The following is a 25,644-nucleotide window of genomic DNA, read 5'->3' as shown; positions in this document are numbered from 1 at the left end:
CAAAGAATGAGGCACGTCAGAAATGGGAGGATGTGTGCTAGCATTGTTAAAAACCTTTTCTAGCCTCCAGGTCTCTTTAAAAGATAGTTACTTCTGGGTTCGGTCCCCAGCTCCGGAAAAAAAAAAAAAAAAGATAGTTACTTGAGGTAAAAAATAACAAAATGTTGTATCGTTTATCAAGTAGCTGTTCAGTGTATGACAATGAGAGCACAGAGGGAAAGTTTGGATGGAAGTATTACATCTGAAGGGGTGTATGGTTGAGATGAATGACAGATTTTTAAATAGACAGAGCCTGTGCGACATTGAAATATGCAGTGCACACTTCGGTACTGGCACTCTCAAGAGGTAACAGAGGACCACTAGGCATGCCTAAGAGCTTTCCGACAGTGAAAACATCGGGAAACACTCAGGTCCTGCCACCTTTAACCCTTACACTCTCACAAGTTTCCATGGAGATTCCAGAAGTGATGTCATATGTGGCATTGCAGCAGAGTGAATGAAGACACCGAGCCAGTAATGAAAGAAATGGGCTACTATTAGAAGACAATAGCACTCTAGTCAATACATTAAATTTGCTTAACCTGAGTGGTGTGCACAGCCACATATCTTAGGGCTATCTGAAGTTGCTGGTGTCGACATCAGGAATTCTGCCCAATCCCTTAAAACATTTTAAAATGGATGTCCTGAAGCAATCTCTTAAAAAAATAGTTAAAAAGAGTTCTATCTGATAAGTCAAAAATGAAGAAGGAGGAGGAAGAAGAGGACAACAGGGAGGTGAAGTAGGTAGAGGAGAAGAAGAGAAGGAGAGGGAAGGGAAAGGGGAGGGTAAGGGGGAGGAGAAGAGGGAGGGGAAAGAGGAGCTGGGGAGGAAAGGAAGACAAAAATATGATTCATTAGGAAGAACAAAACAGCAGAATGACAGACGGAAATCCAACCATAATATAAGTTACATTTATATTAAATAGCCTCTACACAGATTGAAGAATGATCTTAAATATTATTAATTGTATATTATCTAGAAAAAACATTTAAAATATGAAGCAGGAAATTTAAAAATAAAATTATTGGAAAACATGCAACAAGTAAATAGTAACAAATTTTTAATTCGCTGTATTAACATCAAGCTATGCAAACAAGATTAGAGATAAAAATGAATGGAAGGGTCATTCAAAGAGAGACGACAGGGACCTGAGGCCCGTCCCTGGAGTCCATCTAAAGATGAAAGGAGAGAACCGACTCGAGGGCTTGTCTTCTGACCACCACACAGGCCCACCAGCACTCACACACATTTCATACACATGCAACAATAATCAATAAAAATAACATTTCAAGAGATATAGCAATCTTAAGTGTCTATGTATTCATCGACAAACACCTAACACACAGGTCGACAAGATTAAAATAAGATAGGCAAATCCCCCATTGCAGTTGGATATCCAACCTTCTTCTGTCAGTAATTCATACAAAAGATATACTGGTTAATACTCTTTCAAATATCCTACCCTAACTGGACCTAAGGTTTCCTAAACTACCGAAATCATGCAAGGTACACATGTTTTATTAATATGTCAAATTAAGTTACAGGTTCATGATGGGCACTTAGAAGTTTGTCAAATAATAGGGAATTAAACAATACAATTCTTAAAAACTCATGAGTCAATTTGGAAATAGCATGGGAAACTGGAAACTGTCTTTAACTGAATAAAAACAAAACACAACCCATGCAAATTAATGAAACACAGCAAAATGTGTTACCAGAGCGAAGGGTCTGTCTTCGTTCATGTTAGAAAATTATGAGTTCAAATCCATGGTCTGTAATGATTGGAGTTTTCTATTTTGCTTTTCCCTTTTTGTGTTTTTTGTTTATTTGTTTGTTTTGTTTTTGTTACTGCTTTTGGGTTGTTTTGTTTTAGGACAGGATTTCTCTGTGTGGTCCTGGCTGTCCTGGAACTCACTCTGTAGACTAGGTTGAGATTAAAGGTGTGTCCCACCTTTAATTTTTACTTCTTTAATCTAAGAAGTAAAAAGCAAGATAAATCCAAAGTAGAGGGGAGAGAAAGCAAAGAGAAACATCTACAAAACAGAAAAGGGATACATGGAAAAAGAAAAATGATAAACCTGTCAATAAAATGAACAAGTTAGCCGGACTCACCAAAATAAAAGGAAAAGACAAATTAGGAACAAAAGAGGACTATTACACCCGCCGTGTAAAAGTAAAAAGTCGTACTTATAAGACAACTCTACTTGCAACATTATTAAAGCAGAGGACAGCACAGGCCTAACAGATGGTTCAAAGGGTAAAGGTGCATGCAACCAACCCTGATGAGCTGAATTCAAGTCCAGAAACCCACATGGCGGGGAGAGAGAGAACGGACTCCTGCAAGCTGCCCTTTGAGGCCACATACATGTCTCAGTTTTAGAAAGACCCTGGATCTGTTTGCTCATTGTGTCTTTCCCAGTGCTAGGTCTCTGGATTCTAACACAGTCGCTCTCTAAGCAAGTCTGAGCAACACTCGCTAAGATTGCTAACACTGCATCTTTCTATCGTGGAAACCCAATGAGGTCTTGGGGAAGATGGATGAAAGTAGCTATGAGAATCACCCCCTCGCCCAGACCATTGCTTTTTGCTTTTTAAGTTAAGTTTTGGGCAGATGTGGTTGCTATGCAGGCTTCTAATTCCAGCACTTAGGAAGCAGAGGCAAGTGGGTCTCTATGAGTTTGAGACCAGCCTGGTCTACATAGCAAGTTTCAGGTCAGCCAGGGCTCCAATAAGCAAACAGATAAATAGATTATATTTTGTCGCTACCAAAAGAAATGAGATGTGCTACAAAGTCAAACAGCGTTGGGCTTTATTCATTTAGTGTGTGATCAACAGGTATTAACATACTGAGAGTGCTATAGTACTCAACTATAAGTATTGATTTGCTAAAGATAGAATGAACCCCACCGAGAATACAGGTACTGGAAAGTTCTATTCACAATTCAGAAGACTGACTTGACTTGAATGGATGTATTTTATCGGCACATTTTATTCAAGACTTTAGGATCATAAATTTTTAAAAGAGCAAAAACGTATAGAGCATCTCCAGAAAATACAAGTACAGACACTGCATTACTTTTCCTCACGGCCAGCCTCAGACTTGACAACTTCATAGGCAGACCCTCAGGACTAGAATCAGGTCCACTGGTTCCAGTAGCTAGCACAGGGTCAGATGGGACCAGAGATATATGCTAATAAATACCACACTTAACTAGAGCTTCTCTTCAGACCATACAAACATTTCCCCTTTTAAACAAACACCAAAATTAGAAGCGATGACTTGCATTTCAACATTAAACTCTGCACCTTCAAGGTTAAATTAGAACTGGGAGAGGCTTAATTATCTGTAAACAAACAAACAAAAACAAATGCAAATGAATTTTTCTCCAGGGTCTAGTACTCTGGAAATGAACTCCCAGATATTTTTACTGTCATACCTGTATGCCCAGAGGCACCCATGTACAGAAGCAATTAGAATGCCCAAGAATTGCTCTCTGGTATTTTTAAGGGAGCAAACTAAAAGGGGAGGTGTATAGGTGACGCGAGGTATATTCATAGTCCATCTGATGCATTGTCTGCTACATATCATTGCATGCACTTAAAACAACACCTTGTATTGGGTGTCTGGATAGATACAACATGATAAAAGTGTGGAATATGCAGAGTATAAGGATATACTAAATTCTGGTAGGTTTGCGCCCTGGGAAAAGAGGACCACAAAGTGGCCACGGTTGTGCCTGTAACCGTTTAAGGGGTGGACAGGGTGACTTGGCATACAGATGCTGTTCGCCGAATTATTGTGTGAAATACTCCATTTATAAAAGTAATAGAATAGTTTACCAGATCTGTCTAACACTTTACCTATCCATAAAACAGCTTCCTTTTCTCAATAACCAAGCAAAGATTGTTCTCCGTTTCTCAAATGTTTGCCTAGTACACCACCATAAGCACCAGGGGTGGTATTGAGAGGCTTGGTTTTAACTGCCCCCCCCCAAAAAAAACCTGCAAGGAAGATGTAACTGAAAGTTTCCTGGGACAGGGAGTACCAGAGGACACTAGCCTTGATCCTTGATTTGAATTTCAGAAACATGTCCTCCCCTGAGCTACCTGGAAGCCTAGACTAAGAAAAAGCAGCCTAGAAGAGGGATTTGGTTTCAGACACAAGCTACACTCTGGAAAAGCAGGTGAAAAACAGGATGAATGCCCTTTCTGTGGACCACAGGATGGGACAGCAGACCCCGGCTGCCAAGGGACCGAGGGTGAGACATCCTGGACACATAGTCAGGTACCGCAGCCCTGGGGCCACGACCTTCCTACACCACTCACCTGTGTGCGCTGTGGACCCTCAGCCGCCCTAGAGGCTGGCTCGCCCCGCCCCACTGTTGACATCAAACAGTGGACCACTCAACCGCAGCCAGGGTCCCTAGTAGGAAGCGGATTGGGTACCAGCAAGGAAGCCCTGCCCTAAGCGGTTGCTATGGACGCTCACGAGCTTAGTAACCGTGCTGGGATAGCGGGTGTTGGGAGACTAGAGCGTCCAGGAGGCACTGGAACTCCAGGTTTGTTCCAAGGCGCACCAGCTACCTTTGGGATCTTCCCTCTGTTAAGTTTTCAGTAAACACAAATATTTCTGTAGACACTGGCCACATGTTTTACTTACATGCTCATCACTGTCACGTCCTTCCAAGCCCTAATAGAATTTCTTATGCCAGGTAGGGGCAGTGACTGATGCTGTATTTACTCATTGGCCTTGCCACACCCAGCGGCAGAACTGTCTCTAGAATGCAGACCTAGAGGGTTTAATACTCCTTGAGATGGCATCCCAGTTTTGCCGGTGCCAGGCCTAACAATTCACACTGGTAACTTTAAGAAGAAAGAAAACAAAACCCCCGGTGAATCACTCTTGGTGCTCCTTGTGTGCCATTCCCAGGATGCACAGCTCCCAGGGGATCTTAACATGTGACAATAGGCATGCAAAAGGGAGTGGGTTCTCAGGTTTTCCCATTCAAAAACTTGGTTATTTCAGAGGCTTCAGACTGAAGTCATAAGAAGCCAAACAGGAATCGCTAGATTGGCACCAGCAGGGTGCACATCAAGGGACTCTGGCTTTCTGACAATGAGCCCAGAATACTTGCCTCAGGAGGCAGGGGTGGGTAACTACAAAGACCACCTGAAGGTCCTATGCTTAGCCTGGATGCATGACTGGGTAGGTCACACGGAGGCCGTCCTATCCCTTTACCCAGGACTGCATTGCTAGCCTTCTCTTTCCAGTTCTCCCTCCTGACAGGCAACTCTAGATTCTGATTCAAGATGCCTTTCCAAACAACCATTTTCCTCTCGAGCGTAGTAAACTTCTTTTTCTTGATTCTCCAGACTCCGGATGGGCTTCAGTGATGCCCACAAGATGCTGCCAACATGGTACGCTACTTCTTGGGGCCTGAGAGCTGGAAATTTCTGAACCAAAATTAACAGAAACCTAGTGAAGATGAAGCTGTCTTTATACTTTGTACCATCTTCAATATGATGCTGAGTGAACACGGTCACCCTGGGTTTGATTTAGAAAGGAACGGGAAATCATAGCTCCATCTGGCCTTTGAAGTGATGCAGGGACATATGAGTGTTATAAACTTCCTGGTTAAATTGGGTTAAATTGATCAGCTTTATTTACAGGGCAAAAAATTGCAATCAATTTTAAAAACAAAACAAAACAAAAGCATACGTCAGATGCCTTATGTGATTGCCAAGTGTTTGCCAGAATTAAAAAGTAATTATCACCCTTGCACCTTATCGTGCTTGCCACAAAGGAGTTAAGCAGCCACCATTTGTGGTTTGGATGCACATGTGTGATGCCAAGGAGAACACTTACCAAAGGTTTGGACAGAGACGATTGAGCTGACTGACAGAATTTACTGCTTTGCCTAAGGAGAATGCTGCTTGAGGCCAACTCTATAACTTCCTTCCTCTGTCCTACTGTCACCAGACTTCCCTTCTAGTCACTCTGGGTTTCCTATCACTCAATCATCAGCCTTTATCCAGAAGCCACCAGCCTGGTCCCCACTGTACTTCCCCATCAGGAACCAGGCGCAGCTTTGTCTAGGAAGATCCTGGGGGCTCCGCCCACCAGCTGCATCTCTGTGGCTTCACTCATGCTTCCTCCTTGTCTTCCCAAACAGAAGTTTCTGTCAGGCACAGGCTGCTCTCTCACGTGGCTACTCTTTGAAAATCTCTACTTGGCTCTGTGCACCTTGCTACATACTCTCCTGAAAGTCCTGTTACACGTCATCCTGTAGTAGCTTCCAACTACAGCCACACAGGCAACGTTGGCTCCAAACTTTAGTATGCCCGCTTCTCTTGTTTATGATCTTTCCTTAGGAAGATTTTCTCACTAATGTTTACTTGGAAGTACAAAGCATCCCGTGGTCTAGATGCCTGGAGTAGCCCCTCCACTGTCTCACTGCTTCCTCCTCTCTGTGACTAGAGACCTACTGCTGTTAGCTTATTCCTGTTAAACAAGCTTCTTCATCTGTTTCTTCAAGGTACTGATCTTCTCTCCTCTCCCCTTCCCTACCCTTCCCCTCCTCTTACCTTTCCCTCTTCTCCCCTCTCCTTCCCTTCCCTTCCCTTCCCTCCCTCCCTTTCCCTTCTCTCCCCTCCCCTCTCCTCTCCTCTCACCTTCCCCTCTTCTCCCCTCTTCTCCTCTTCCCTTCCCTTCCCTTCCCTCCCCTTCCCCTCCCCTTCTCCTCTCCCTCCCCTCTCTTTCTCTTCCCTCCCCTCCCCTTTCCTCCCTTTCTCTCCTTGTCCCTTCCCCTCCCCTTCCCTGCCACATCTAATTAAATGGTGTCTGATTTGGATCCCACTGTGGATTCTTGCCTGTCATGAGACCCCATCTAACTGAGGTCTGTTGCTGGCTCCTGTATCTAAGTCTCTGGTCTGGTGTCTCATCTAGCATAGCGCTCTGTAAAGGACAGTCTAGTGCCACTGCCATCCTGCAAAATGACTTCCACAGATTGTAAGTTCCCTGACCAGATGAACTAGAGCCACACACCATCTCCTTCCATGTGGCAAGGACCCCATTTTCAGAGCAAATCAGAGAAGCTATTTTGTCCTTTGCTTTGTGGTTCTTAGCTGAGATAAAGTCACAGACTAGGCGTGCTCACACATACAGCCACCGTTTATTAAAGGCTCACTAATGTGTTTTAGGACCTGGAGAGGGACAGCAAATGACGAGTGGGCTCAGCATTGTAGGAGCTATGAAACAGGGAAGGTCTCGGGTTAACCCAGACATTCCTGCTCCTGGGGAAAGCATTGTTCAGGGCGTTCTGAGAATGGCACCAATCAACTATTTTTGCAATAGGAGAAAGTGACAATTGAGTGAGGCAGAGCATTTCAATGTGGCAGAGGCCCTCAGAGCAGAAACTGCACTCCCAGAAATTTGGCAAAGAAAAAGTCTGGGGGAGTTGGGGATTTAGCTCAGTGGTAGAGCGCTTGCCTAGCAAGTGCACGGCCCTGGGTTCGGTTCCCAGCTCCGGAAAAAAAAAAAAAGAAAAAGAAAAAGTCTGGGGTTCTGGGTTTTGGTTTTAGTTTCTCTTCTAAAACATTGAATTAAAGACAGTTCTCTGTGTTTATAGTCTACAATATGATGTTTTGAAATATGCATATGTTGTGGAACAGCATTCTAGTTGTGTAATGGACCACACATTTTGTGTTCATCCCTCCAGTGGCAGACACTATACTAGATAACTAGAGTCACCTATGAAGAGGGACCCTCAACTAGGGAACTGCTTCCCTCAAATTGGCTTATGGAAATGTCTGTGTTTGACATTTTTTTGATTCATGATTGATGCAGGATTCCCCTCTTCCCCCCACTCATGCACACCATAGGTAGTGCTGTGTTGTGTGAAAATCAGGCAGAGTGAGCCACGGAGGTAAGGCAGTAAGGATCATTCCACAGTGGTCTCTGCATTAGTTCATGCCTCCAAGTTCCTGCTTTGAGTTCGTTCCCCAACTTCCTTCAGTGATGGACGGTCACCTGGAAGTTTAAGATAGAATAATCCCTTCCCCTGCTCAAATTGGTTTTGGACAGTTGTTATCACAGCAGCACAACAAACGGGCACAGACACTTAGTGTGCTTTTAGAGCTTGGCTCTTCCGGTTATAAGCATGACATACAAGTGGGTCTGTATGACAGGGCTGGCTACAGGTTTCTTAGGTGTGACTTGGCTCTCTAACTCTATAGGTTCTTGCCCGTTATCAGTGTAAGTGTCCCAAACTTAATGATGCTCTCCTGTAGGAGCAGCACTGGCCTTACCTTGCTTTGAGCTGCCCATCTGAGAAATAGAATACACTGCTCACAGAGAACTAACTGTGAGTTCATTAATTCCCTTTCCTCCTTCATGAGTGAGTCTTTCCATCTCTGACTCGTGCCTCTAAAGAGGGTAGCCAGTCCCCCGTACCACATAGAGGTAAAGCCACTTTATCTCCTGTCTGAATTATGGCAAAGTTATGTCTCTTTTTGAAACTGGATCTCCCCACATAGTCTGGTCTTATACCATCAAAGCCACTCTTTGGAGTGCTCTAAATAGACTATTCTGTTATCTCCGTTTTCTACGTGAATGGAGGCTTGGAGGGTGGTTGCCATGAACAACATTGCCCAGACTGTAAACCCATGCTTGATAGTCTGGCTCTAACATCTGTGCTCTTAACCTCAATTCTAAGTAAATATACTTAAAACAGTGATAAATTGAGAACCCAGAACCAATATGCAATATATAGATTTTGTCACAGCAGGCACTGCCCTTTACGCTGGTGCACCCTCTGACTCTGGCCACATCCCCAGGGGGAAGGATCGCACTGCCAGCAATCAGTAAACACTGACAGTATATTGAATTAGCTTACCTGAGACTGTCGAAAGCAGTTCAGGATGATTCTAAGGCAAAGGTTTCATGGTAAAAAGTTTCCAGGACAACTTTATTCAAGACAATCCCCTTTCATGGGGCAGTCTTGGTACTGAAGACCTCAAAATGGGAAGGGTCAGGCCTGCAAGGCATGTACATCCAAAGTCTTCAGAGGGCGCGTGTATCAAGCGTAACAGGTCCAGCCTATTAAACTTCTGGGATGTGAAGGAACGCACCTGATAGGCTTTGCAAGAGGAAGTGTGGTCACAGAGGGCTACCATTACAGGGGATTCTGGGACACTGCCTTTCCTCTTGCTGCCTCTGTTCCTCATCTGCCTTGAACTGAGCAGAATTTCTCTTCCACTCATGTTTACCAAGATATACTACCTAACCACGGGTCAAAGGCAAGGGTCAACCAATGAAACCGTGAGCCAAAATAAAACATTCCTCACTTTGAGTTGATTGGCTCAGGCAATTTGTTAACAGCAACAGGAGGCTAATGCAGAAGACCCAATGGCTGGTCCGAAAGTGTTTAAACAAGTCTCCCCAGGGTTATAGGATTGGAGTCCTTCGATGTCCTGTCTGCCTCTTGGCACAAAGTTGCAAGGGCATGGACTTGGGAGGCTGAAAGTGCTCCATTGCTACTTTGTGAGGTTTAAAGATTAAGGCAAGGGAGAAGAGAGCAATGGGTGGTGTTAAACCTAAGTGTGGATGAAGGTTTGAGCCCATGGCAGCATTCCCATCATGAAGGGAAGACCCTGCAGGGTGGAACTGAGTGAGAATCCCCTGCTTCACGTATTCAGCAGACAAAAAGGGGGAAAATCATGTTATTCATGTTGATGAAACTTGTCCCCGCCCCAACCATGTAATCAACCAACCAACCAGACAACCAATAAGAGTTCTATATCTTAAAACATTGGTGTTTCTAGCACAGAAAGAGTTAGCAATTTTCTTTAATACTGTGTTCTTGGAATCTTAATAGGCCAGTGAATTTTCCCATAGCACTCTGAAGATTTAAATACTTTTTTTTAACACTTATTAACATCTCCAGGGACTACAGTGTCCCATGGAACACACTGTAGGGAGCCTGCTCCAGCCTGCTGCAGTAGGTTACATTGTTCAGAGCTGGGATTCTGAACACAATTCAGAACTAGGAGTGTGCTTTGGTTAAAAAGATATATATATATATATATATATATATATATATATATGTATACATGTTCATATATATATATATGTATATATGTTCATATATATATATATATATATATATATATATATATGTTCAACCATTGACCAGGGTTTTCTATAGCAGTGTAGGAATACCTGACATTCTGGTGTGAGATTTGAGGATGGCTCTGCCATTGGGTATGTGGGCTAGGTGTGGCCGGCAGTAGTTAACGGAAAATTGAAAGATGCACAAAGGTGATGGATGGGGTGTTTGGAGAGGAGAGAGGACATTTAAACAGAGAAAATAGAAAACACCACTTACGTAGCCAGCTCTGACTGCTGTGACATCTTAGTTCCTACTTATATTTCGTTGCTCTGTATAAAGGGAAATTGGAAACAATTCACACTCTGGAGGAGACAAAAAGAAACATTTGACATCTGTATTTTAGAATAGTGTGAGTTCTCAGAAGGTGCTCATTGCCGCCGTTCTCAGAAATAAATCGCTCAGAAACAAAGTTGAGGAATTTTATTCCAATTCATACCATCAATATCTGAGGCGTTATTTCCCATGAGTTCGGAATTGGAAAGCTATATTTTCATAAATAGTAATTTCAATCTATAACTTGCCTAGTAGATCAAAGTGGATTTAAAATGCAGAGTGGAATATTAACCGTCACAGAGAAGGGCTTCCTGGAGGAGTAGGCAGGAAACTTGACTGGATGCGTCCATTGAGAATTGTCATCATTCACAAGGCTACGATGGCATCTGCAGCCACTGCTGTGTTTGCTTATGTTACTAGGTGATTGGTAAGGTGTGTACTGCGGTCAGCTTTTTCGATTGCGTGGACGTTCTCACAGCCATGTTACTGCAGGGCACACCCTGTTGGAGGTAGTTCTGGAGAGCATAAGTCTGTCAATGCAGCCAAGAGCATGGGTTGCGGTTAGCAGACGGAAGAACTTGGGGTGGCACGCTCTTACTGTTTTTGCTTTCGGTCAAGTGGAGAGCAGTGAGCTCACTCAGTATCTGTCATCATCTGCTGGTCACTTTTCCCTTTCCCATCAGACTGAGTCCTGTGAGGACAGGAACAGTGTTCTCCCAGCCTCAGTCACAAGAACCACTGGAGGGGGTGTGCATCGCTCCAGCTCTACGCGCACCACGTCACCTGTTCTTTTCACATGGATTTCCAGGTCAGGTAAGTTAGCCGAAATCACATTAGATGACTGAGCTGGCACCTAACCTAGAACCACGTAATGCCAAGCCTGTGGTGTTTCCTCTGTATCTGATGCTGTACACTCTCCACGCACACCCTGCTTGTTATCCTCAGCATCACCATGCTCCGCTCACGGTGTACTTCTAACACATGTTTACTGAACGAATGTGCATAGTACTTAGGAAAAGAGGGACCTGAATCTCCTTTGGCACTCATGGGCACTATATTATGGGATAAACCCCAGTTCACCCCCAGGTGAGCTAGAAACAAAGCTAATGGCATCTAATCACCCCAAAGGGAAGAGAATTGACCAGATGCTCCGTGGACATTCTTGCCTCAAAACAGATAGAAATTCAGACGTCCGTGTACAGCAACTCCATGAGAACCGCACAGACTTCTGTAGAGGCTTGCAGTGGCACCTGCTTCTCTCTTTTCCGTGTAGAAATCTATGTCTGGGGAAAATAATCCAGGCTTGAAGTTCTCAAGCAGGGTATATAAGGGAGTAAACACCAACTACCCAGAAGATCAGCTACGTGGTGAACCGGTCTTCATGCCTGAAGACGTTCTTGTACAATCAAGGACTGCCCTAAGAGTTCATCTTAGAAATCCCTGTTATTTACTGATAGTCCTGTCTCATGAATTACTCATCACCGACGACAGCAACCAAGAATGATTCATCCTTACAGCTGAGATCCTGACAATCTGAAAGAGATAAGGAAAGATACTTAGGGAGGAGGAGGGAAATCATTTTAAAGTTGGGAAAAGTCGTAAAGGGGTAAATGCTGACTACGCATAGTATTGGATTGTATTTTGTACTATCTATTAAAAGTAAACAAATCAGTGATTGGAGGCTGTGTCAGCTATGAGACACCTCTGGCTCTAAGGTCAGGGTGTGATCTGCTGTCTAGGATTTTGTAAAAAATCTGTAATGAGCCCATACCTCCAAAGCAGAGAGACACCAGCCGTTCTCAGGAAAGAGGCCCTGCATCTGATCCCGAGTTACAACAGGATCTCCAGGGCAGAAATTAGTGTCTGTACTCAGCTGCCTGTGGGAGGGCATTGGAAACTTGATAAGATGGAGACAGAACATCAAAGAGAATCAGAGTTGGCATTGCCAATTTTCCATCACTCCATGCCACTGAATACTTTTTAGTCCTCAGCAAAAGCCAGAGACAGAGTTCTGGGACTGACTCAGAGTGGCTTGGAACAGGGTCTTGTTAAAGTTATAGGCTTTTCGTGAGTTGACTGTGAAGCCCAATTGTTATCAAGAGCTTACTTAATGTACTTTACTATTAAATCAAATGATATTGCATTAATGATGACGAATACTTGGAATGCCTCACACCCTGACTATTTCAGCATATCCTGCTGGGTTTTTTGTTAATCCGTGGACTTTGAGTCCCTGTGATGGAAGGACCTAATGGTATCCTACTGTATAAGGCCTCCCAACTCTGAATTCAGTGACTTTTCATTGGAAGCTCAAAACTGACTGTGTCGGCCATATTTATACCAGGAAGTGCAATCAGAGGCCACACACGTCAAGGTTTGGCAAAATTTTCTCCACCAAGAAAGCAGTGGGACCCACACTGTAATGCTTGGACTCTGAGACAAGAGGATCACAAGTTTGAGGCTACCTGGGCTACAGAGAGACTCTTTGTTGCTCCCCAATTTAAAGAATGGGGATGTATAAAATGGGAGACCTCATAATAAACTAAGGGCTTCATGTCTATAGCCATTGAATTGGCTCCTGCATTTGAAGGGAGTTATCTGCTTCTGCAGAGAAGTCATTCATACCATCCCATACACACATCACACATCTACTTCACCTCAACTCAAACCCACTCCTTCCAAAGTATACCTCCATCTTGCCTTGTCACCATGAATCAGTGTGACAGCCGATTCATGTTCCTTTGCTTCATTAACTGCAACTGCACATTGGCCAGTGACATGAGCAAGAACTCATAAGAATGAATAGCCTGTGGAAATCAATTCACGACATGAAGTGTATAATATGGGATATTGATGTTTTTGCAATTTTTATACTATAAGATTGTTAATAGAATTTTAGCATATAGTAAATGTACGTGTGTGCCCATATCCCCTCTCTAAAGTAGGCATTAAATGTTTGCCTCACTGTGAGTGGATCTCTTCCCTGTTCTTAGAGATTCCCTACTGGTGAGTATTGATAAATACAGACAGTGTAGGCTCCAGTGTGGACACAGATGTCAGAAACAGAGTCTCTTGGGAGTTCCACACTGGCCAGGAGTCCTAAACTAATAATTCATAATTATGCAGCAAAAATCATAGGCCTTTAAGTTACTAGGAGTTCCTGGGAGTTTGTGGGGGGATGGAGATAGGAAGAGATAGGTAGGCTACATTTTTTTTTTTTTTTTGCTAAGTACTTGACAAGACAGCTTTCAGCAGTTTAGTGAGAAAGTTAACCGACTTTTGCTGGCATTGTCAAGATCATTTATCTGTTGTTTATAAACTGGGAACAGCCAGGGGCTGGTTCATGCTGGCTTGAGTCTGGTTCGTTATAGCCTTTGATGGCTTCTGTTTGCTTCAGCCAACCTTTCGTGCAGGTGCAGACCGTAAGATGAAGGGAGCGTCAACATTTTCCTGAGGGAAGCCTCATTTTCCACAACCTGAGTTGAGGCTTCAGCCAACTTTGTTGTTGCCATAGGTTACAGAGAAAACACTAGTCAGCTTTAGCTGTCAACCACACCCATGGACCTTGGTGTAGGAAGCCATTCTGGCTGTATCCAGCCACAATTGTAGTCAATCAATATAGTCACTGTTCCAACCTCTGTCCCCTGAGATCTTAGGGCCTTTGGGGGGTGGAGGGGAACATGGGTACCCAAAGCTTTGTAACCCTTGACAGTTGGCTCCTGCATCAGTAGGAAGGAAGATGATCTCATAATGTCAAAATCTATTCTATTGGCACAAAGAGAACCTGAAATCACCTGAAGGTTTGTGCCTCGGGCTAACCCTTAACCAGATATAAATGACTCCAGGCCATAAACACACCAGTTGTACTCTACTGTGTCTCCAGTAGAGCTCTCCCTGGAAAGGACCCAAAGTCACTTCCTGTTTCTCCCTACTGCCCCTCTGGAGCCACACCCCCAATTCTCTGTTTATTTTCCTCACCACATTTCCCAATAAATCACTTTCCCAGGACCCCATGAGGAGCCCAGCCTGAGACAGTGACCATGTGTCCAATGCCAAGCCCTCTACCTACTTCCAGCACTCCTGAGCCACACTGGTTGGTGAGCACCAGGCTCATTCATGGTCAAGCTGACCAGCAGATGGAGGTTGCCTGGGACCAAAACAAATACAAACAGATCCTCATGGACGAGTTGCTCTTGAGTCAGAGAGAGTGGTTGAGTCATTACATTGGATATTACAAAAATCTCATTGAGAAGCATAGATGCGCTCCGTCAGAGTCACGAGTCAGACTGCACCCTAAGTACCTTTCCAGAGTCCAAGCACCCTCCCATTTCCAGGGTGTTCTTAAGTTGGACTTTCCTTTTGGTCAATGACTTTCACTCTGCAAGAGTCATTAGCTGTCCTTAGTTTTCATATGTCCTAAATGACAAGCTGGGCCTGCTCGACGGACACAATCGTCTGGTCATTTGTTGCTAGGTTCTTTTCAAAGGTGGGGGTGCTAAAAATCACCAAGTAGACCATAACAGTTTGAACAGAAGCAACAAGGGGCCAAGTTCAAATCCAGTTACACTAGATGATGAATACAGAAGGAGCTCTACATTAGCAGTGAAGACACTGACGGGGAGGGAACTAGTGTATTATCCCCAATGTCACAGAAATGGCAGCCATGTCCCCCTTTGTCTCCCACAAACCCTTGCAGCAGCCAAACTTTGAGCATGAACAGGCTAGAACCTAAGAGTATTGCTGTAACTATAGAACAAGGTTGAATAACCTATGGGTACTTAGACTAGAGAGACTATGAATCAGAATGGTACCAGCATTATATCCATTCAGTACTAAAACTGGAAGCCAATATTTTATAGACTCAAGTCAGCAAATAAGATGCATGTTTGTATGGAGTCAACACTATCTCCCCCTCCCCAACCTCACAGGTCTCCAGAAGGCTTGTCAAGGTCCCAAGTACTTCTCCGGAGCCACGGCTTAGCACATGGGAGTCACCGTATGCAGACATTCTATGCTGCTCATTTCCCAAGTGCAGGGTGACTCATTGGGATTGCCCAGGGAGCTTTCTTTCTGGCATGGTCACTGTCCCTGGCCCCAGATCCAGTCAGCCAGGTCAGATGCCAATCCATGTGGATGTCATTACAGAGGAAATGATGCCAGGTCTGAAAGTTTTGTTCAGATGGGCTTTGCTCACACCAACCTTGGCTCTGCAAAGGCAAAGAAGCAAACCTGTGCGCTTCCTTCAAGATGACCATTTTTGTGTATCTGTAACCTCCACTGGAAAGGGTTACTGAGAGTTTGCTTCCAAATGAAGAATTCTGATTTTTTTATTAATTACTATTGATAGGTTTGATTTATTTTTATATCTCTTCAATGTTCCAAAAGGATGCTTCATGACTCCCAAGGAGCACATATCCTTGAGAATACGTTTCCAATGACTGAGGTAGATGGAGTCCCATGAATGTGGAGGCCAGAAGGAGCTCTATGGGTGCCCAGTCCACACTCCTGTATTAGTTGAGGAAACAAGGCCACAAATGGACTTGTCCAGACTCACCCACATGGCTCAGAACAACTGTCCCCAGCATCTTCTTCATTACACCCAGTAGCCTGCCCTGAGCATTTTCATGAAAACTTTATCTTTTAGCAAACACCTCATCTTGGAGCCTACCCCACCCGCGCCTGTGCCCAACTCACATCTTTCATCCAGGAGTTTCCTAGAGACTAAGCTTAGAAAGCAATTTCAAGACAAACGAACAACCAAACAACAGAAAACCAAAACAACAACAGCAACTTGCAAACATCCAGAAAGTTCATTTCATTGTCTCCTCATATACCCTGATAGCCTCTCGGTTACCTCAGTCTTTGGAACCCGCCCACACATATGTGCTGCTAATAGAACAATGCGGAAGTGTCTTGCGAAGGTCTCTATGTGGAGAGGTTGATCCTCGGCTCACTGAAGAAGGCAGGGGCTAGTGTAAGGAAGTTAGGTCATTGTGGATGAACCCTAAAGAGGAAGTACTAGATTGCCTGACACTTTCTGTTCTTGTCTTTGTTTTCTGGCTACCAAGTGGTGGCCAGGTCTTCACCAAACACTCCCACCACGATGCACTGCACTGCCAGAGGCCCAGCAGCAGTGAATTGAAGCCTTTGGAAGCACCTTTTAGCTGGGTTATCTTAGGTATTTTGCCACGGTGATGGGATGCTGAATAACATAATAACCTCTGTACTATGCAGATGTGCACCATGTATAAATGTAGACCGCGCTCATATACGTGCACACATTTTACTAACATATACCATATATCATCTATAGAATATATTACTCTCTCCCATACGAGTTACTTTCCTGAGTACAAAGGGAAAGTTACAAAATGCTTACTATATTATTTCTTATCTCACACAGAACAACCTTTGGATCGCCATGCAGTTAAAGCGTAGCAAGTGCCATGAGCAATACTGGGACGTGCAGGCTCTCTTTTGTCATCTGTCAACTCTCAGGAATGAGAGGCGTTGCCCGTAGCTGGCCACAGACAGACTGCTGCTTTCCCCTGCCCTTTGAAGTCACATGTGCATGGAGAACAGTGTGCACATCCTTGCTGCAGATCCTGAGAGCTGCTCTGTTGTTCTTCCCCTGCAGGGGACCAGGCCTGCAGACACCCACACTGCACTGCAGTTGCTCTCATCAGACAACCCTGGATGGGTGCGTGCACAGGGCAGTGCATGGCCACAGGTAAGGAGTCCCCAGCCCCCAGCAGTCATGTGACCACTATATGCTTTGCTTTTAGAATCCTGACAAACAAATGTTTCCTTTTCCTTCTGTGCCACGAAGATGCGAAAGAACTAAGAGCCAACCCTGCATCCTCATCTGCTGTTCCGTGCTCTGGAGACTGTACAGTTCTCTACAGTAGCAGCTTCCTCAGCCCCAGCCTCCCACCATTGTTCAGATGCTGCATGGTCCAACCAGGAGAATGACAGGTGTACTTTTTTATCTACAGTAGCCCCCCCCCCCGTGGCATGATGGGAAGATTATAGGCTTAGTAATTGCAGTGGTTAATCATCACTGGCAACTTGACTGGATCTTGACTCATCTTGGAGACATATCTGTAGGTGTGTCTGTGAACACATTTCCAGACGGGTCTCACTAAATGTGGACGCTCATCTGAAATCAACACCATATCCCCCTCTCCCACCTCACATGTCTCTAAAAGGCTTGGCAAGATCGCAAGGGTTTCTCCAAAGCTTTTCCACAGGCTAGGGTCCCAAGCTAAATTAAATGGAAAAAGAGGAGAAAACAAGTGGAGTACCAGCATTCATTCCTCTCTGCTTCCTGGCTATGGATATAACGTGATCAGCTATTTCTTGATCCTGCCACCAGAGCTATGATGGATTGCTCTCTAAAACCCTCCTTTAACCTGCTTCTGGGCCAGGGTTTTGTCTCAGCAACTAGTGAAGTAACTAATACAGGAGTGAGGCAGAGGTTGACAGCTAGCCTAGGTCTGGACCCTTACCTGTACAGCACACTGGACCAGGCCTTTCTGAGGATCACATTTCTATGGAGTCAGCATTCCAGTATCAACCTCACAAACTGTCATGCACATAACACAGGAACAATCATGTCCCTCTTCCTCCCCATTCCATATAGCATCGCTCCTATGCAACTAGAGAAGGATAGCGAGGGGAAAGTCTGTGAACTTGCAAGGCCACACACATCAGCTGTTTCCTCCCAGTCTCCCTGAACCCACAGCAGCATGCAGCAGAACAGAGGCTCCACGTTGGTCTTTTAGCAGAACCACCACAAGTCAGAGAGCCCAATTATGCAGGGCTACAGTGTAGCCAACAATGCTGGGTGACATCATCACCTCTTACAGAAAAGAACAAGGGCTTCTGAAAGGTGACGACTATTTTTAAAATGACTTTTCAAAAGTGGTTTCCTCTCCCACCTCTCAACTTAAGGTAGGTTCACCCGAGTTCTAATTTAGGTCATGGTGCATTGTGACTCATGTCGCTGACCTTCTGAGTTTACCCACATTTCCAGCCATGCACCTTAGGGATAGCAATAGGAACGTAATACTTTATTCCTGGTATATATACACCCAGGAATTTCAGGTAATTTCTCATGCTGGTAAGGTCACGAGTAAGAGGGTCTCTCATACACTGTTGATGGGGATGTATATCGGGACCACCCTTTTTAAAAAGGTATGGAGTTTCCCTAGAACATGAAAAAAAAAAAAGAACCATCACATGACTGAGCAATCCCACTGCTGGACACACAGACAAAGGATGTGAACTCAGTAAGTCAGACATCCGGAGTCACTTGGAATGGCACTGAATGAATGGATAAAGAAAGCAGGGGCTACATACATAACTAACTATTACTCAACCATTGGTAAGGATGAGATGCTTTGTAGTATGCAGTAATGTGGACAGAACTGGAAGACTTCGTATGAAGGACCGTAAGTCAGGTCTGGTATGATGGCGTACACCTTTCACCTGAGCACTCGGGAGGCGGAGACAGGCAGGTCTCTGTGAGTTTGAGGCCAGCCTGGTCTACATAGCAAGTTGTAGACCAGCCAAGGCTACATGTCTCAAAAAAAAGTATAAGACACAAAAATATAAATACTATACATTCTCATTTATGTGGGGAAGCTCAGGTTGATTTTAAAGAACTGCAGAGAATAATGGTTGACGAAGTCTGGAAGGGTAGGAGGGGGAGATGGACAGGGTGGTTGACCGCTCACAGAGATGCAGCACAGAGGAGAGCCATGGTTGACAGCAATTAGCTGAGATAGCTAATGGGAGATTTGAATACCATGTGATGACACATTGCAACCTCTGAACATGTTTAATTACTCTACATTGGTTTAAAGTAGATTATTCATGAAGCAACAATCATAGTTTTTCCATGATAGCACTCTGGAGTATCCAAGCCAGAATTAAAAAGGAAGTGCATCAGCCACGAACAGTCAAACACCTCTGGTTAGCTTCCTAAAATTGGAGCAGATGTTAGACAGCTGTCTATTGGTTGCTTCGTGCCAAACTATCTTCTTATTTAAATTTATAGCTCACAAAAAGTCGTTTTCCAGGTCAAGAACAAAGAGTACTACTTCTCTGATCAAACACAGTTTCTCAGAACCCACCTCTGTAAAACAGAAGACTGTTAGACGGGACTCACACTGAAACCTGGCTCTGATAGTTACTGTCAGTGGTTAGCACTAACAGTTTACAAGTATGTGCAACTATGGTTCATTAAGTAAGTTCCTCATTAAAGTAGGTTTTGAAAAATCTAAGTTCACACTTATAATCTTAACATGTCAATTTTAACAAGTAAGAGGTTCTATGACATTTTTCTAAAATAATTTTAAGGTTGCATGAATCCAAAGCTATGAAGCTGATAGCTCCAGTGCAACTCAGACAATGGAGACTCAGCCTCTCCTGTTTGGCTTCTAGGGAACTTTGCAGATTCTTAACTCAGGGCTGTGGATCACAGTCTGTGACACGAGAACAGCCCAGAAACACTCTGTCTAGGCAGAAGACACAATCTGCTGGGATGCTCTTTGGTCCGTGTACTGGCTAGTTTTTGTCAACTTGACATAGGTAAGAGTGATCTTGGAAGGGGGAATGTCAGTTAAAGAATTGCCACCATCAGATTAGCCTGTGAACATGTATATGGGGGCATTTTCTTAATCGATAATTGATGGAGGAAGGTCCACCCTGTGCGTGGTGCCATCCCTGGGCACATGAGCCTATACTGAATAAGAAAGGTAGGGAGCAATGTACGGGGGAGCAATTCAGTAAGCAGCGTTCTTCCAAGGTCTCTGCTTCAGATCCTGCCTCCGCGTTCCTGCCTGAGTTCCTGTCCTGACTTTTCTCAATGATGAATTATGATGTGGCTCTGTAAGACGAAGTCCTTTCCAGGCTGCTTTGGTCACAGGGTTTATCACAGCAACAGAGAAACCAAATGGATCTGTAGTTAGTTTTCTACAAAGGATAGGAATAGTCTGAGCAAGCAGTCATGTGACTCTGTCCAAGCGCTACCTTTAGATAAGAGAAGGATCCAAATGCTATCCAGATGCTTTGTGAAACAAGAACAGTTCCCTCAACATGCCCTGCATCTGAGGCAGAAGAAGGGATACGGCCCTGAGGCAGGAAGGAAGGCGACGAGACACTGACTAAAACTGGCTAGGGACAAAGAGGGAGGAGAACAGAGAGAGGAAGAGGGGGCCCAAAGGCACACCTGTCCCCCCTCCCCATTCTCAAGGTTCCTAGCGTCTATAAATGAACCTGCCACCTCTCGGAATCACGATCGCCTTCTGACCCTTGGGATCAGCTGTTATCCTCACAGATCCCGTAACTGTTGTGGTTGCTGACAGAAACCTGGGTCCAGAGTGGGACCTTCTCATGCAAACCAGGCCTGGATATACTGCAAAGATGGACGACTGCTCCAGAGCACATATGGGAGCTAAGGCAACAGTGTGACAGCAGATCCTTCTCAAGATTGAGAAAGGAGCAGGAAGCCATAATCAGAAGGCCCTGAACCTCGTGAGGTCAGGGAGGGGCCTTCAGTGACCAAAATAGGCCATCAAAAGCAGAAGCTAGCCCCGCTAGAGGAAGACTTGGTCAACTGAATTGCTGAGGGCTGGCACGCCTGACTTCAACTGGGTAAGAGCAGAGAGAAAGTATACACGGTGAGCAATGCTGAGGTCACGGGCAGCAGTGCACGCACATGACCCGGCATGAGCTCTTCTCACTCAGTGCACAGGCATACACGCGTGTTTGCCTTGACTTCCGAAGAACTGTTGTTTTAACATGGCTGCCTTCATGGTCAGAGAGTTTTGTTCACTAGCAATTCAGTAATCACAGCATTGGGAAATCCAAGCATTCTAATGTTCATGTAAACAACAGGACAGCTTTTCCCCTGGATGTACTAGAAACCTTTTCGGATACATGCCTACACTCTGGTGTTTAGAACAGTGCCCCTCGGATGTCTTCATTCCTGGATTTTTGATCAGTCCCTTGGCTATATCTTGCTACTCTAAGTGTGGCCTTGGCTCAGCAGTCCTGGAAGGTCCTAAGATGCACAGCCTTACAGACTCAGAAGTTAGGCAGCAGGTCCAGATGAGTTGTAGGAGCATTGAGTTTGAGAAACACCAGACATCCTACCACTGCTCTGCAGGGTAGACATGATGTATCTTGTGCCTGCCTGATGTCTGGTGTTTCTCAAACCCAATGCTCTTGTCTCTGTACCGTGTCATCAAAATTCAACCACCTTATTCAAAGGATATTATAATTTAGCCCCACTTTATAGGCAAGAAGACTGAGACTTACAAAATTAACTATCCAGAGCTTAAGTTTGTGATTATGCCAGGACCTGAATTCTTGTTTCTCTGACCCAATACACTGTTTCCTCAAACAAAATGGCATTTGTTTCAGGGTAGCTGTAACGGGTTGTCTGACTTTTGACTCAGCAAAAAGCATCAGGCATTGGTGGCAGAGACAAGAGAACTCATGTCAGCACCCTTTGTGTACAGAGGCTAAGACGGCAGCATTGTCTGGACACTGTTCCTTACTCAGCATAGCAACGTCAAGCAATGGGTGAGCATGCGTTAAAGTGCCAGGTAGTTTGAGATTGAGGGGCCAACAGGAGACTTTGTTTCTCTATCTTTAGAGGTCTGCTTGACAAAAAGTAAAATAAGATTTTACTTGTTCTCAAGTTAAGCCCAAGCTACTATTTGATAAAGGCATGCTCAATAAGTCCTCCCGGGAAAGGTGAACAATGTGGATACCAAGTAAAGACCTTGAGAAAATGATAATTTTTCCTCCTCTGGTTATTTCACTAGAGCCCCACATCCACTAGACCAGCCCATATTTAGTGTCACTGCATATCCATGCAAACAGTAAAGTAGTAAAGAGACTTAAGCCTAGAAAGAGTGAAAAGTTGCTTGGTTTCTGTTTCTACCTTATTCATGCATTCATGTTCTGGTCCCTGGAAAATGAAAAATACACTTGGCTTTCTGCTTTCTTTTTTAAAAAGTTATCTCTGACTACATTTCCCATCTTTCTTTTTTTTTTTTACAGAGAATATCAGAAATCAGAATAAACTAAGAACTGCACAGAATGACCCTGTTACTTTAGAAACCACACAAAGTGAAGCCTCTTGAAGTTCAGCAAGGTGCTCAGAGTCAAAGGATTGCAAGAATCTAGATCAGAACAATAGTCCTCAGACCCTCTGCGCCATTTCCTGTCCCAAGCCCATGGGGTTTTCACACAGCAAATAGTCTCTTCTCTTTAGTATCACAGCTGGGTGGAAATTCATCACCTCCACCTCGGTAGTGCTGGATGGTTTTTCTGTCAGCTTGACACAGGCTGGGAAGAGAGAACATCAGCTGAAAAGCTGCCTCCCTCAGATTAGTTTATAGGCTGGAATGCCAGATAATTTCTTAATCAATGAATGATAGGGGAGGGCCTAGCCCGCTGTGGGTAGTGTCAGCTTCGGGCAGGTGGTCCTAAACAGTATAAAAAGGCAGGCTGGGAAAGCCACGGAGAGCAAGCCACTAGGCACTATTTCTCCATGACTTCAGCTCCTGCCTCCAGGTTCCTCCTTGAGTTCCTGCACCGGCTTTCCTTCATAATGGGCTGTAAGCTGTAAGCTGAGATAACCCTTTCCTCCTCAATAATTTAGATCAGGGTGTTTACCACAGCAATAGGGAGCAAACCAGGATACCTGGGTGCTTTTCTGGGATTTGCTGTAAAAGACTCACCCAACAAGCACACACACACAAAATGAGATCAGCATACACACACTATACGAGGCTGAAATTGGTAGAGAGTGAAACATCCAGTCACTTTGAAACACCACCCGTGAAATAAGGAATGAGTACCAGTGAAGAGTGAAGCCATGCTAAGCACCGGAGTGAGCTGTTGAGGGCACGTTCGACATCTCTAACAGCATGGTTCTATGACTTCTGGGATTTTTATTTATAACAAATTAAACTCCAGGAACATAATATGATTCTTGCAGGAATCCTGGATGCATGAGTCCTTCCACATCTCATCCACCCTCTGCCCTCAAATATGAAGGCTGTCAACGATTATTTTTCTTTTTCCATGTCTTCAAATGACTTCTGTGATACAAATACAAGTAGCACTAAATCCAAAACAACCCTTTTCGCTGCCTAATGGCCGAGCTGGTTGAAGAACATCATCCTGTCAGCTCTTTCACTCCTACCAGATAACACCTAAATATCTAAATAAGATACACAAGCATGCACTCACATATTTTACAAAATATTAGCATGCCAGATGCACTGTATTCTGACCTTGCTTTTATTCTATGTGGGAACATAGAATGACAAGCTTCTTCATTCAACATGTATAAAGTGATCTCATTCTTTTTATTGGTCGTGTAATTTACTTAACTGTCCTGTTGACAGATAAAATTGTTTTTGAACTTTGGAATTACTTTACAGACCTATTCAAATATGGAACGTGGTCTAAGTCCCTAGAAGTGCACAGTGGAATATCACTCAGCTTTAAAAAGAAATTGCTGGGCTGGGGAGATGGCTCAGTGGTTAAGAGTACTGGCTGCTCTTCCAGAGGTCCTGAGTTCAAATTCTGGCAACCACATGGTGTCTCACAACCATCTGTAATGAGATCTGATGCACTCTTCTGGTGTCTGAAGACAGCTACAGTGTATTTATATATAAAAAATAAATAGATATTTTTTAAAAGAAATTGCTATACGTTCCAATGTGACTGAACTAGAGGAAATTCTTCTTAGTAAAATCAACAGTCAAGACAATTGTACAAACCCTGTGTGATCCTGATTCCAGGAGGGGTATTCAATAGTCAGGTTAGGAAAGGCGGGAAACAGAGTGATGGTTGCCAGGGGCTGTGAGATGAAGGGAATGGGGGATATTTAATAGATACTTTTGAGTTTGTGAGATGGAGAAGGTTTTATGATGGGTGGTAATACCACTGAACTGTGCTAACGAATTGGTGACAACAGAAAACTTCTGTTTTCACCCTCGAGTTTAATTTTTAAACTTTAAGAATAACAGAGTTTTAAAGGATCTGACTCATTGGTCTAACTGGGGGCAGTGGGACCAGCTTGCTCTGTGTGACTCTGGCTGGCCTAGAACTCACAGAGATCTTCCTGCCTCCGTCTCTTGAGTGCTGGGATTAAAGGCCTGCACCACTACATCTGGCTGACTGATGGATGTAAGTTTTACTTTTAGTTAGATTGTCTTCGTTTAAATTTAGGAATTCCCTGCCTGATTCTTTTTTTTAATGCCAGAACTTCCTGTTCTGTGATAACCCCGCATAACGCATCACAACATCTTAACAATCTTTATTTTTTTTCAAATATTTTCTCTTTTCCACATTTACACAAAAGAAGAAAGCCTGTTTTCCCTGCCCTGGTGGTTTCGGGGTTGCCTGAGGGTCTTGTGCTTTCTCTTCATCAGGGCTTCCCTCTGTAGCTCCTTGGATGCCCCATGCCTTCCCTGCATCCTGCTCTTGGTGAACAGGCATCTTCCAGTGTGTGTTGCGGGTTCTGTGCCCCCAGGGGCACTTTCTTTGGAGCACAAGCCCTCACTCTGTCTTATCTCACTTCATGAAGGCATCACGATATTTAGCAGAACTTGAAGTTGGTGAAAGAAATGGAGTAGCTTGGGAGGGTGTATAACCTTCCAAGCAGTCAGGAATGCCACCTGGTCCTCTTTGCTCACCTGAAGACTCTGGGCTGGGGCCTCCAGCAGCACTGCAGCAGCAGCAGGGTGCCTCGCCCTGGGACAGCCTCCTACCTGAATCTTCTCTTATCCTTAGGAACTGACCCTACCATTATTGATGGACAGCACCAACTCATACTTTTAAATGGGTTTATAGCCTTACTATTTCAGGAGTTATTGAATATTCAGCCTGACCACTCACCATGTCCTACACGCATTATTCATAAGGACTTTTAAAGAGCTTTTCTGGGTAGGGCCACTCTTTGCCATAGTTTTACACCCAGCTGCTGATTGCATGCTTCTGAATGGTGCCGAATGGCTCGCCACTCTGGAGTGGGAACTGCCAGTCTAGTCACAGCTGCAGCCTCAAAGCCAGGCAAAAGGAACCCTTGTGACCAGCGAAGGTGTCTTCTCAATGGCTGCTAGGTGCATGAAA

General features: G+C 44.3%; 1 protein-coding gene and 1 long non-coding RNA gene across 2 annotated transcripts in view; one reads left to right on the top strand and one right to left on the bottom strand.

The window, feature by feature from the left end:
- Tekt3 (tektin 3) overlaps positions 1-4,477 on the bottom strand; it is a 34,679-nt gene extending 30,202 nt beyond the window's left edge. The window contains 1 exon segment of the mRNA NM_001024739.1: positions 4,367-4,477. The gene's annotated coding sequence lies outside the window, so the exon portion shown is untranslated.
- Positions 4,478-11,008: 6,531 nt separating this feature from the next.
- On the top strand, positions 11,009-23,874 carry LOC148002911 (uncharacterized). Its single transcript, XR_015631709.1, has 5 exons — positions 11,009-11,295; positions 16,886-17,212; positions 17,312-17,457; positions 19,930-20,076; positions 22,558-23,874. It is a non-coding gene; the product is annotated as an uncharacterized LOC148002911 (long non-coding RNA).
- Positions 23,875-25,644: the final 1,770 nt, after the last annotated feature.

The sequence above is a fragment of the Rattus norvegicus genome, chromosome 10, assembly GCF_021556685.1.
Source record: "Rattus norvegicus strain SHRSP/BbbUtx chromosome 10, alternate assembly SHRSP_T2T, whole genome shotgun sequence".
NCBI classification, from domain to species: domain Eukaryota; kingdom Metazoa; phylum Chordata; class Mammalia; order Rodentia; family Muridae; genus Rattus; species Rattus norvegicus.
The sequence above is the reverse complement of the archived record's forward strand: the minus strand, read 5'-3'. Positions and strand labels throughout refer to the sequence as shown.